This window comes from Coregonus lavaretus (genome assembly GCF_964263955.1).
Source record: "Coregonus lavaretus genome assembly, chromosome: 15".
NCBI classification, from domain to species: Eukaryota; Metazoa; Chordata; class Actinopteri; order Salmoniformes; family Salmonidae; genus Coregonus; species Coregonus lavaretus.
Window position 1 is genome coordinate 5,722,277 of NC_140002.1, and position 14,319 is coordinate 5,736,595.

General features: G+C 45.4%; 1 long non-coding RNA gene across 2 annotated transcripts; it reads left to right on the forward strand.

Moving 5' to 3' along the window:
- Positions 1–3,840, forward strand: LOC311142478. Of its 2 annotated transcripts, none has more exons than XR_014614321.1 (4): positions 1–2,007; positions 2,123–2,182; positions 2,485–2,781; positions 2,920–3,840. It is a non-coding gene; the product is annotated as an uncharacterized lncRNA (long non-coding RNA). The 2 variants fall into 2 exon arrangements; XR_014614322.1 differs by having other exon boundaries at positions 2,126–2,182.
- Positions 3,841–14,319: the final 10,479 nt, after the last annotated feature.

The following is a 14,319-nucleotide window of genomic DNA, read 5'->3' on the forward strand; positions in this document are numbered from 1 at the left end:
TCTTTTTTTTCAGACCTTGATGAATCTTCGGATGCTGCAGACTATCTTCCAGACTCATGTGGCAATTCCTCGGATGCTTCTATTATAAGTACTACAAGTTCTTGTAGTAAGGAATATAAAACCACAGAAAAGAATCTCCACCACAAATTGTCAGAGAACAAACCATTAGGGAATGTTACAGCACACAGTGGGGATAGTACCACCAGTTCAGAGAAGCCAAGAACATTAAGTTATTCAAAGATGCGCAGCAATCCTTGTACTTCAGTAATAAGCTGCAGTGCCAATTCATCAGAGAACACATCACACCAGAAAAGCTCCATAAATGTCACACCTTTGTCAATAACAGCAAAAGGAAGCAAGTACAACAAGAAGCAATTTTGTCTTTATTGTAAAAAGGCCATTTATAAATTGGCAAGACACCTCGAATCCATCCACAGTGAAAAGCCTGATGTTGCAATGGCTTTCAGTTTTAATAAAGGATCCCGCAAAAGAAGAGAGTTGTTACGCTCCCTTAAGAAGAGATGAAACTTTGACCATAATACTGAAGTGGCAAGCTGTGGCACTGGAGAGATGGTTGCCTGTAAAAGACCTAGTAATGCAAAACCATCTGATGACTACCGTGACTGCAAATTTTGCGAAGGACTGTATGCAAGAAATTCCCTATGGAGACATGTGAGAAACTGCCAAAAGAAGTCTGTTGAGGGAGAGCCTCAAGTTGGGCGAAAACGGATTCAACTGCACTTACCAAGACCTGACTCAGTTAAGGAAACTGTTTGGAAGATTGCTTGTGAAATGAACCAGGATGACGTTTCCTCGGTTGTAAGGAGTGAAACTGAATTCCTTTGTATCGGCGAGTCACTGTTGAATTCCAGGAAACCATATGAGAGAAGGAATGACTACATACGCCAAAAAATTAGAGCGATGGCAAGACTATTGATAACGGCAAGGGCTATAACACCTTTGAAGAGCACCGAAGTCCTTGTTATGCCCTGTAACTTTCCCCATGTGATACAGGCAGTAAGATATGTTGCTGGTTATGATGTTGAAAGCAACTCGTATAAAATCCCATCATTGGCTTTGAAATTGGGACACAGTTTAGCCAAAGTTGCAGGCATTATTCAATGCAATGCCATCACTGCACATCGCCCTGCTGTTGCAGAGTCTGCAAAGCAATTTGCCACTTTACATCAGAAAAAGTGGACAGAGTCCATTTCAGCTGCCGCATTGGGTACGCTTCAACAAGCCAAATGGAATAAACCACAGGTTTGACCCTTTACAGAGGATGTGTCGGTGCTGCACACGTTTCTTGCTACTGAGCGTGCTAAGTGTATGAAGGACCTTGAGGAAGAACCCAACAGCAAAAGCTTTGGAAATCTTCCTAAAGTGACTTTGATGCAGGTAGTACTATTTAACAGAAGGAGGGAAGGGGAAGTTTCAAAAATGGAGCTTCAGTCTTTCACATCCAGGGATCTTACGGAGCTGAATCCAGACATTGTGAGGGGCCTTACTGACTTCGAGAGGAAGCTTGCAGAGCACTTTGAGAGAGTTGAGATTCGAGGTAAAAGGTCAAGAAAGGTTCCAGTGCTTCTAACCCCTGACATGATCACTGCTATGGACCTCCTCATGATAAGCAGAAAAGAGTGTCAAGTCCACAAAGAAAATGTGTACATGTTTACACGGCCAGGTGTCCTTTCCCATTACAGAGGCTCTGACTGCTTTCGCAAGTATTCAAACAATGTGGTGCAAAGAACCCAGAGGCACTCACCTCAACAAGATTGCGGAAACAAGTCGCCACTTTGTCCACACTACTAAACCTCAAAGAAAATGAAATGGATCAACTTGCCACCTTTCTAGGACATGACATCCGTGTCCATAGAGAATTCTATCGGCTTCCAGAGAGTACCCTGCAGCTCGCAAAAGTCAGCAAACTGTTGATAGCAATCGAAAAAGGAAGACTGCCTTACCTGCAGGGGAAAGGGCTGGATGACATTGAGGTCAATCCTGAAGGTAAAATTTTGTTTGAAATATAGTTTTTAGCCACTTCAAATATAACTATTATAAGTGTTGTTAGTCCTTAATTTAAATAATTGGCCGTAAATGTTTTTTACCCAACCATATGAAGTAGAAATGAGTGATGATGATTCCAGTGAAGAAACCATTGCTGACCTACATCAATGCAAAGGTATCCTGGCTTGTATATATGTGGTAATATCTTTAAGTTATGTCACATAAATGCACATTTCTGTGGGGATTATCGAAATGATCCTCTATCTGTTTTTTAACAATCACATTGGTGGTGATAAGTAATTCCACATTTATGGATTTGCAATCAGTTTATGTTTATATCTCAAATATCAGTTAATATCTAATGTAGAATTGCATATTGCCTGACATTGAGGTTGTTTACAGTGAATAATACAAGCAAGCAAACGTATTGTCATGAAGCTCATAGAACATAATCACATTCATTATTACTTTGCAAAGGCTCAACAACAGAGACTTCTAGGGACCAGACACTTCTGAGGCAAACACCAGAGTCAACCACCCTGGACAACATGGAGGGCACTTCTGAGTCAACCACCCTGGACAACATGGAGGGCACTTCTGAGTCAACCACCCTGGACAACATGGAGGGCACTTCTGAGTCAACCACCCTGGACAACATGAAGGGCACTCCTGAGTCAACCACCTTGGATAACGTACACATGAGCAACACACAACCAAGACATGGTAAAATAGTCACATCCCAAGCATCCTCAAAGTGCTCCAAAGGAAAGCAAGGTTAGTAAGCATTTTGTATTCACATGTATTGATAACATCATATAACTACTAACTAGAATCCTTTGTATCATATCCTCCATTTGTCACTTTAGCAGAGCTCATTGTTAATCAGTTGTATTTTGTTTCCATTTATGAAAGCTGTGAAGGTGAGAAGCAAGTGGACAGGTGATGAAGTGAAAGCTGTTGAGCGGCATTTGCTTAATTTCATAACAAGCTGCAGAATACCAGGTAAAAAGGACTGTGACTCCTGCCTCCAAGCAGAGCCAGTAGCTCTGAAAGACAGAGACTGGGTTGCTATCAAATACTACATCCACAACAGAAATGTAGCATTAAAAAGGAAGATGAATAGATAGAACTAGAGCATGCCAACTGTAGCTCAGGTACCATTCAATTCCAATTTCAATCAGCTTCTCCTCAGATAGTGTTAATATCTGTGGGTTTCATGTTCATATTATTTTATTTTCCTTAAATGATTTATATTGTTGGTTCTTGTACAAACATGCCACATAGGCTCGACTGTAGATCCCACATGTTTGTATGTTTATGTATAATTGAGGGCTATTAATGAGCATATGTTTGCTACTTATGGTCACATTTTTTTGGGATAACAGTTGATGATATATGTTAATACTCTGCTCTCATTGACAGGGAAAAGAGATAAACAGTACTTAAAGGGATTGTTATTGTTCCTAAGTTTTCAGAAGCACTTTGTTCTTAACCACAAGTTGTTGAATGTGGCAAGGTGTTTAAATTACTGTTAAACTATTACCATTTCAATGGGTGCTTGTAACAGGCCTTGTGTATGGTAACTTGCACTATGTAACTATGATGTAAATCCCTATGTTATTTAGACAGGTTAGCTGAATGTACACTGTCATGTTTCATAGAAGCTGGATGCTTTAATAGAGAGTTTCTCATTCATTTCAAACATGCCATTTCTACTGCCTTGTGCATAGCAGGGAAGGAGGCAAAGTGTAGGTGGTCTATTCTGGGTGTTCAATTGATTTGTTAATTTGCATATTTTCGCTGGCACTCAATAAAAGTAAGGCATAAAGTGTTCCCTCTTTTTTTACATGAATATTGACTGCAAATGTATTGTTATAAATAACAATAATACGACTTAAACAGTAGACTGAGAATATATTATATTTATGAGCTATGTGAACATGGATAGGCATTTCTGTTGAAGGTTACCTATCTGGTGAGCATGATTATTATAATATATTTTTTAAAGCTTTAGTTAAGTATTGTACACCTATGATTCTTATGCAGACATTTCAACATGTAACCGGAACCACGTTCAAATACAGACCCTATTTACAGGTTCTTCATAAGTCACATAAACCTGAAAATCAGTGTGTATCTATGGGCTGCTGTTGCTATGGGCCTTATATGTCACATGAACCCGAAAAAGTCCTCATATATACTATTAAAATCAGGTCTGAACAAAATATAGCCCTAGACAAAATCTCAACAGATGGATGTATTCCTAGAATCATGGGACCAAACTATTCTGATTCCCAGGTCTCTTGGACCTTGGGAAAGGCATGTCCCAATATGTCACATTTTTGTCATAAGTCCTGATATTGTCTATAAACACGTATGTGTGTGTGTGTGTGTGTGTGTGTGTGTGTGTGTGTAAAAGAAAGAGATGGGGTGGGGGATAGTATCATATGTGTATGTGTGTGTGTGTGCACGTGTACTTCACAATGCTCAAATTCATGCTCTTGTCTGTTCCAGGACAGGTGATGAATAATAGATAGTGTTATCACTTGCCTGGCTAGCTGTCTCTACTGGTGATTTAGGTCTTCACAAATCAAATCAAATCAAATCAAATCAAATGTTATTGGTCACATGCGCCGAATACAACAGGTGCAGACATTGCAGTGAAATGCTTACTTACAGCCCTTAACCAACAGTGCATTTATTTTAAACAAAAAAAGTAAGAATAAAACAACAACAACAAAAAAGTGTTGAGAAAAAAAAGAGCAGAAGTAAAATAAAGTGACAGTAGGGAGGCTATATATACAGGGGGGTACCGTTGCAGAGTCAATGTGCGGGGGCACCGGCTAGTTGAGGTAGTTGAGGTAATATGTACATGTGGGTAGAGTTAAAGTGACTATGCATAAATACTTAACAGAGTAGCAGCAGCGTAAAAAGGATGGGGTGGGGGGGCAGTGCAAATAGTCCGGGTAGCCATGATTAGCTGTTCAGGAGTCTTATGGCTTGGGGGTAGAAGCTGTTGAGAAGTCTTTTGGACCTAGACTTGGCACTCCGGTACCGCTTGCCGTGCGGTAGCAGAGAGAACAGTCTATGACTAGGGTGGCTGGAGTCTTTGACAATTTTGAGGGCCTTCCTCTGACACCGCCTGGTATAGAGGTCCTGGATGGCAGGAAGCTTTGCCCCAGTGATGTACTGGGCCGTACGCACTACCCTCTGTAGTGCCTTGCGGTCGGAGGCCAAGCAGTTGCCATACCAGGCGGTGATGCAACCAGTCAGGATGCTCTCGATGGTGCAGCTGTAAAATTTTTTGAGGATCTGAGGACCCATGCCAAATCTTTTTAGTCTCCTGAGGGGGAATAGGCTTTGTCGTGCCCTCTTCACGACTGTCTTGGTGTGTTTGGACCATGATAGTTCGTTGGTGATGTGGACACCAAGGAACTTGAAGCTCTCAACCTGTTCCACTACAGCCCCGTCGATGAGAATGGGGGCGTGCTCAGTCCTCTTTTTTTTCCTGTAGTCCACAATCATCTCCTTTGTCTTGGTCACGTTGAGGGAGAGGTTGTTGTCCTGGCACCACACGGCCAGATCTCTGACCTCCTCCCTATAGGCTGTCTCATCGTTGTCGGTGATCAGGCCTACCACTGTTGTGTCGTCGGCAAACTTAATGATGGTGTTGGAGTCGTGCCTGGCCATGCAGTCATGGGTGAACAGAGAGTACAGGAGGGGACTGAGCACGCACCCCTGAGGGGCCCCCGTGTTGAGGATCAGTGTGGCAGATGTGTTGTTACCTACCCTTACCACCTGGGGGCGGCCCGTCAGGAAGTCCAGGATCCAGTTGCAGAGGGAGGTGTTTAGTCCCAGGATCCTTAGCTTAGTGATGAGCTTAGAGGGCACTATGGTGTTGAATGCTGAGCTGTAGTCAATGAATAGCATTGGGAACTCAGCAGGGAAAAGGAAAGTTACTTTCAGTGTAGTCAATGGTTACCACAATAGACACACAGTGCATTCAGAAAGGATTCAGACCGCCTTATACTAAAATTGATTTTTTTTGTTCCTCATCAATCTACACACAATACCCCATAATGACTAAGCGAAAACAGGTTTGTAGAAATGTTGGCAAATGTATTACAAATAAAAAACAGAAATACCTTATTTACATACAGTGGGGAAAAAAAGTATTTAGTCAGCCACCAATTGTGCAAGTTCTACCACTTGAGAGAGGCCTGTAATTTTCATCATAGGTACACGTCAACTATGACAGACAAAATGAGAAAAAAATATCCAGAAAATCACATTGTAGGATTTTTTATGAATTTATTTGCAAATTATGGTGGAAAATAAGTATTTGGTCAATAACAAAAGTTTCTCAATACTTTGTTATATACCCTTTGTTGGCAATGACACAGGTCAAACGTTTTCTGTAAGTCTTCACAAGGTTTTCACACACTGTTGCTGGTATTTTGGCCCATTCCTCCATGCAGATCTCCTCTAGAGCAGTGATGTTTTGGGGCTGTCGCTGGGCAACACAGACTTTCAACTCCCTGCAAAGATTTTCTATGGGGTTGAGATCTGGAGACTGGCTAGGCCACTCCAGGACCTTGAAATGCTTCTTACGAAGCCACTCCTTCGTTGCCCGGGCGGTGTGTTTGGGATCATTGTCATGCTGAAAGACCCAGCCACGTTTCATCTTCAATGCCCTTGCTGATGGAAGGAGGTTTTCACTCAAAATCTGACGATACATGGCCCCATTCATTCTTTCCTTTACACGGATCAGTCGTCCTGGTCCCTTTGCAGAAAAACAGCCCCAAAGCATGATATTTCCACCCCCATGCTTCACAGTAGGTATGGTGTTCTTTGGATGCAACTCAGCATTCTTTGTCCTCCAAACACGACGAGTTGAGTTTTTACCAAAAAGTTCTATTTTGGATTCATCTGACCATATGACATTCTCCCAATCCTCTTCTGGATCATCCAAATGCACTCTAGCAAACTTCAGACGGGCCTGGACATGTACTGGCTTAAGAAGGGGGACATGTCTGGCACTGCAGGATTTGAGTCCCTGGCGGCGTAGTGTGTTACTGATGGTAGTTTTTTTTAGCACGACAAAGCTCACATGGGGCTATTATTAACTGGATTAATGCAAAACTACCTGTAGCAGACATTCTTCTTCTTTATTCAATTCAGGATTTGAGTCCCTGGCGGCGTAGTGTGTTACTGATGGTAGTTTTTTTTCTCATTTTGTCTGTCATAGTTGACGTGTACCTATGATGAAAATTACAGGCCTCTCTCATCTTTTAAAGTGGGAGAACTTGCACAATTGGTGGCTGACTAAATACTTTTTTCCCCACTGTAAGTATTCAGACCCTTTGCTATGATACTCGAAATTAGCTCAGGTGCATCCTGTTTCCATTGATCATCCTTGAGATGTTTCTACAACTTGATTGGAGTCCACCTGTGGTAAATTCAATTGCTTGGACATGATTTGGAAAGGCACACACCTGTCTATATAATGTCCCACAGTTGACAGTGCACGTCAGAGCAAAAACCAAGTCTTGAGGTCGAAGGAATTGTCCGTAGAGCTCCGAGACAGGATTGTGTCGAGGCACAGATCTGGGGAAGGGTACCAAAAAATTTCTGCAGCATTGAAGGTCCCCAAGAACACAGTGGCCTCCATCATTCTTAAATAGAAGAAGTTTGGAACAACCAAGACTCTTCCTAGAGCTTGCCGCCCGGCCAAACTGAGCAATCGAGGGAGAAGGGCCTTGGTCAGGGAGGTGACCAAGAACCCGATGGTCACTCTAAAAGTGCTCCAGAGTTCCTCTGTTGAGATGGGAGAACCTTTCAGAAGGACAACCATCTCTGCAGCACTCCACCAATCAGGCCTTTATGGTAGAGTGGCCAGACGGAAGCTACTCCTCAGTAAAAGGCACATAACAACACGCTTGGAGTTTGCCAAAAGGCACCTAAAGGACTCTCAGACCATGAGAAACAAGATTCTCTGGTCTGATGAAACCAAGATTGGACTCTTTGGCCTGAATGCCAAGCGTCACGTCTGGAGTAAACCTGGCACCATCCCTACGGTGAAGCATGGTGGTGGCAGCATCATGCTGTGGGGATGTTTTTCAGCGGCAGGGCCTGGGAGACTAGTCAGGATCGAGGGAAAGATGAACGGAGATCCTTGATTGAATCCTGCTCCAGAGCGCTCAGGACCTCAGACTGGGACGAAGGTTCACCTTTCAACAGGACAACGACCCTAAGCACACAGCCAAGACCACGCAGGAGTGGCTTCCGAATGCACTGTATGTAGTATTACCAGTTCTTAATTTGAGGATCCGGCACCTCTCCGTTTTGAACTGTTTTGTTCCGTAACCTATTTATCTGGATCCGTTACCTTTAGTGGCATGAAAAATAAATTTCACTTTTTGCGATGTAAAAATGTTAATAAAAGTGATCATTCATCATTCAAGATCATTCAAGATCATTCAAGTTAATTCGAGTTGCCTCTTTTTTAATTCTCCCCCAAAAAAGTAATGTGAAAAAGTAGATTGTCAACCCGGGCCTGATATTCTAAGAGTTGAATAATGTTTGGCCGGCCCGGGCTTATGGTTTGCAGAACATTGCAACCTAGGTTTGAGACCAACGCGTGGCAGTGGCTGTGTGAGACGCGCGCCTGTATCTCTCTCAGAACCAGAATGAGATTCACTTTCTATGATCTTTCTTCCTCTCTCTGCTCTGATAGAGCCTGCAACTCTCATCTCTCCAGCATTGCACCTTCATCATTTATTTCCTTATAGAATCATAGCCGTGCGAAGGGTACTGGAGGAGCTGCAGCACCCCTGATAAATTGAAATACATTTGCCAAAGTTATAGAATTACTGCTGTCTGTTCAGAAATAAATGAAATAATTCAGAATAGCCTACCATGAGAAGGCCTACAATTTAGCCACAGCGGATCGATGGCTTCTTCAAAAAAATTGCCTAGCTGTGGGTTGTGTGTTGCCCAATAACATGCATAGCCTACAGTCGGGAACATGTGGCAAATCTGTCAGTGAAAAGCGTGCAGACAAAACAGGCCTTTCGCAATATTTCAAATTCAGTCGTGCGAAAACATTGGTTGGAAAGCAAATGACTCCTGCTGAAAAGAGAAGACTCTAATCTGTCTGCTATAGGCTACCAAAATATTGGATCAACTTCCAAATATTGTTTTACAACCATCAACAGCGAGTGAGCTGCGCATCACTGGGTGAGTCAGTGAAACTGGAAAGCATTTTTAAGACAATCATTTCCTCCTTATATTGTAGCCTACAATATGTGTGTCTCCACACACCTAGGTCTAGGCTATTGATGGATTCAAGACAAGGTTGTTTTTATTGATCTCAGATTCTCAGTTTGTCATTGTCAAAGTAGCCTGTCATTTCGATCATTTGTGCGGTATTAAAAAAGATTCGAGCAAAGTCTACAGTCATGTAAAAGGACGCAGAATTGCATGAAATGCGTTTATAAAAGGAAAACATTTTCCCAGACCCTAAGCTATTAAAAATGATCCCGATGTGCGCAACTTCTGTAAGCTCCTCTACTCTACTGCTCTATGCCACTATGCAAATGGTTGATATGCATGCAATGCTTTATAATACAGAAGAAAAATATAAACGCAACATGTAAAGTGTTGGTCCCATGTTTCATGAGCTGAAATAAAAGATCCGCAAATGTTCCATATGCAAAAAAAATTTGTGCACAAATTTGTTTTTATCCCTGTAGTGAGCATTTCTCCTTTGCCAAGATAATCTATCCACCTGACAGATGTGGCATATCAAGAAGCTGATTAACCCTCCCGTTGTCCTAGGGTCAAAATGACCCGCCACTGTGTTGAACCAACTTTATTTAATTTTTATATTTTGGGGATATTTGTGAGAAGGAGGCAGTGAGACTTTAAAGAAAGTATCACTGCCTCCTTCTCACAAATGATCCAAAAAATATAAACATTAAATAAAGTTGGTTCAACACAGTGGCGGGTCATTTTGACCCTAGGACAACGGGAGGGTTAATCAGCTTCTTGATATGCCACATCTGTCAGGTGGATAGATTATCTTATTATCTCCAGCACCTCCTGATTTACAAATTAAGCACTGAGTATTACATGTCCCTCTTGTGTTCGTATTTTATTATTTTTTGTAAGCATTGTAGATAATTTCACAGTATGTTGAAATACAATAGCAACTTTCCACACTGTAACATATTCCATTCCAGGAAATTCACAATGTTAATTTCAGTCAATAAACAGTGTGTAAACAAGTGATGGACTGGACTTAGACAATGGCTAAGAGTATCTCTTGGGAGGTAACCACTATGTCCAACAGTTCCAGGTTAGAGGTATACACTCTAATGGCTCAGTGTGAGAAATGTTTCAGTTCAAAGGTGTTTAACAGGCCAATCTGAGCGATGTAAAGTGTTCACTCAAACACCCTGCTACATCCATCTGCCTGACACACTCAGCCATTACACTACTAAACCCTCTAAGCGTCCCAATCTGTTTTCCTTCCAAGTTTGAGGGAACTTTTTAACCCACTGCAACCCAGGGAATACTCCTCATGGCCAAGGAACATGAGAACCACTAGAGCTTCACATCCTGTTGGAAACCCAGGATAGATAGTGGTGCTTGGGATACTGTGGATGATTGTTGCCTGAGGCATCGGCTTGTTCTGGTCGATAGGACGTGTTGTGATGTGTTGTCCTCCTCTGTATAAACAGCACTTGGCTCACCTGTGAACAGGTGTAGGTTCAGAACTCAATTGGTAATTCTACACTTAGAAAAAAGGGTTCCAGAAGGGTTATTTGTCTCTTGTCACAAGTGTAGAGAGAAATAGGCAGGAGGCAGTCACAGGTTTAGAACTACTGAATTTATTAAAGCACCATAGCTTAAAGTGGCACGAAACACACAGTATAAAATATAAAGTACTCAGGAAATAGTAGGAGAGATTCCTCTCAGGAAAACAAGCAACATATACAATGACCGACAAAGACAAATGACTGAGGGAGTATATATACAGTGATAGAGTGGGGATTGGAACCAGGTGTGTGTAATGATGACGAGACAAGTCCGGGGTTGATGAGTGAAGGGCGTTTGCCAGCAGTAGGTTCGCCAGCAGCTAGAAGGCCGGCGACGCCGAACACCTGAGCTGGACAGGAGGGGGAGCTAAAGTGAAGGCTGGTGTTACAGAACCCCCCCCCAGAGGCGCTGCTCCAACAGCGGGGCGCCGCCGACCTTGGGGACAGCCCTGGTGACGTGGTGCGGGTCAGTCGGGACAGCGCCTGTGGAAAGCCCAAATGAAAGAACAGTCCAGGACGTCCCGTGCAAGAACCCAGCACCGCTCTTCGTGACCATACCCCTCCCAGTCAACCAGGCACTGGAGAGACCGCCCACGAAGCTTCGAGTCCAACAGGCTGCGGACGGAGTACGCCGGGGCTCCCTCGACATCCAAGGGAGGGGGAGGTGTGTCGTGGGGTCCAGCACTAGCCAAGGGACCAGTTGCCACCGGCCTGAGGAGAGATACATGAAATGAGGGTGAGATACGGTAATTGACGGGGAGCTTTAATCGGTACATCACCTCATTAATTCTCCTCAGGACTTTTAACGGCCCCACAAACTGCAGGCTCAGCTTCCAGCAGGGCAGGCTGAGGGGCAGGTCCTTCGTAGAAAGCCAGACCCTGTCACCGGGGTGAAAGACCAGGGCCACACTGTGGTGACGATCGGCCTGCGCCTTCTGCCAGAGGACGACGCGCTGGAGATGGGTGTGCGCTGTCTTCCATACCTTCCTCGGCGTACCTGAACCAATCCTCCACCGCAGGAGCCTCGATCTTACTCCGGTGCCAGGGCCGGCTGATAGCCTAGAAAACACTGAATGGGTGTGAGGTTAGTGGAGGAGTGACAAAGGGAGTTTTGTGCATATTCTGCCCAAGGCAGAAACGCAGCCCACTCCCCCGGCCGATCCTGACAGTAACTATGAAGGTACCTACCCAGTTCCTGATTTACCCTTTCCACCTGCCCATTTGATTGGGGCCGGTACCCGGAGATGAGGCTGACCGTTACCCCCAGTCGATCCATAAAGGCCTTCCAGACACCGGAGGTGAACTGAGGACCACGGTCAGACACAATGTCCTCCGGAAGACATGAGAGAAAAAAGCCTCCCCGGTCTGCATGGCCGTAGGGAGACCAGGCAGAGGAATCAAACGACAGGCTTTGGAAAACCGGTCCACAACAACCAGGACGGTGGTGTGCCCCGCTGAGGAGGGAAGGTCTGTGACAAAGTCCACGGAGAGATGGGACCAGGGTCATTGTGGAACCGGCATTGGGTGGAGTTTGCTATAGGGGAGGTGTCTCTGTGTCTTGCTCTGCGCGCTGGTGGAGCAGGAAGAGACGTAAACCCGGACGTCCCGGGCCAAGGTGGGCCACCAGTACTTGGCGGAGAGACAAGTCGATAGTACGGGCTATACCCGGGTGCCCTGACACAGGTGCTGTGTGTGCCCAGGCGAGGAGACGGTCCCGCACATCAGAGGCCACATAGATATGCCCCCCGGGACAGTGGGCAGGTGAGGGCTCCTGTCGCAGGGCTCAACGGATGTCCGCGTCCATATCCCAAATGACAGGAGCCACAATGCGGGACAGGGGAATAATGAGTTTCACGTCCTCCCTCCGATCCTCTGTGTCATTCACCCGGGACAACGCATTGGCCTTAACGTTCTTAGATCCCAGCCGGTAGGAGAGGGTAAAGTCAAACCTGGTGAAGAATAGGGCCCACCTGGCCTGACGCGGGTTCATTCTCTTCGCTGCTCGTATGTACTCCAGGTTCCGGTGGACCGTCCAGATAAGGAATGGGTGTTGAGCACCCTCCAGCCAGTGCCGCCATGCCTTCAGTGCCTTCTTGATGGCCAACATCTCACGATCCCCCACGTTGTAATGCCGCTCTGCGGAAGACAGCTTCCGTGTGTAGAAGGCGCATGGATGGAGTTTAGGCGGCGATCCAGTACGTTGGGAGAGAACAACCCCTACCCCAACCCCGGAGGTGTCCACCTCCACGATGAAGGGCAGAGACGGGTCAGGGTGAGCCAGAACCGGTGCGTTCGTAAACCGTTTCTTGAGCACACGACAGGCTTCGTTGGCCTCCCCAGTCCAGTGCAGCTGTCGAGGACCTCCCTTCAGGAGGGAGGTGAGAGGGGCCACCACTGTGCTGAAACCCCTAATGAAGAGCCTGAAATAGTTGACAAATCCTAGGAAGCGCTGCACTGCCTTGATGTTGGAGGGAACAGGCCAAGACCGTACTGCACTGACCCTCTGTTCTTCCATCTCCATTCCTGCGGTGGATATCCGATAGCCCAGGTAGGAGACCGCCTGCTGGAAGAAAAGGCACTTATCCGCCTTGGCGTACAGGTGATGCCCTATCAGCCTCTCCAAAACGGACCTGACATGAGAGACATGTTGCTCGCGTGTAGTGAAGTACACCAAGATGTCGTCTATGTACACCACTACACAGTGACCCAACATGTCTCTAAACACCTCATTAATGAATGATTGAAACACAGAGGGTGCATTTCTCAGGTCGTATGGCATTACCCTGTATTCGTAGTGCCCGGTGCTGGTGCTGAAGGCGGTCTTGCATTCATCCCCCTCTCTGATGCGCACCAGGTTGTAGGCACTGCGTAAATCCAATTTGGTAAAGTACTTTGCACCATGCATCTGCTCGATCACAGTGGGTATGAGAGGCAGGGGATAACTGAATTTAACCATAGCCTTATTCATGTCCGGTAATCGATACAGGGGCGAAGACCTCCATCCGTCTTCTTCACGAAAAGAAGCTGGAAGAGGCCGGAGAGGTGGACGGACGGAGGAATCCTTGTTCCAGCGTGTCCTGGATGTAGACCTCCATGGCTTCGGTCTCTGCATGCAAGAGAGGGTAGATGTGCCCCCGCGAGAGGGTAGAACCAGGCAGTAGGTCGGTAGTGCAGTCCCATGGGCAACGAGGGGGCAGGGACGTGGCACGAGTCTTCGAAAAAGCCACCTGTAGGTCCCGGAACTCCTCTGGGATAGGGACGTGGGTGGCCTGGTCCGGACTTTCCACAGAGGTGGCACAGATAGACACCGAGAGACACCTACCCTGACACTCCTGCAACCAACCCAACAACCTCCTCTCTGTCCATTATATACTGGGGTTATGCAACTGTAACCAGGGGAGACCTAAAACTACAGGGTGTGCAGGAGAGTCTAAGATGAGGAACGTGATGCGTTCATGGTGGTTGTGATCAACTGTGAGGGAAATGGGAA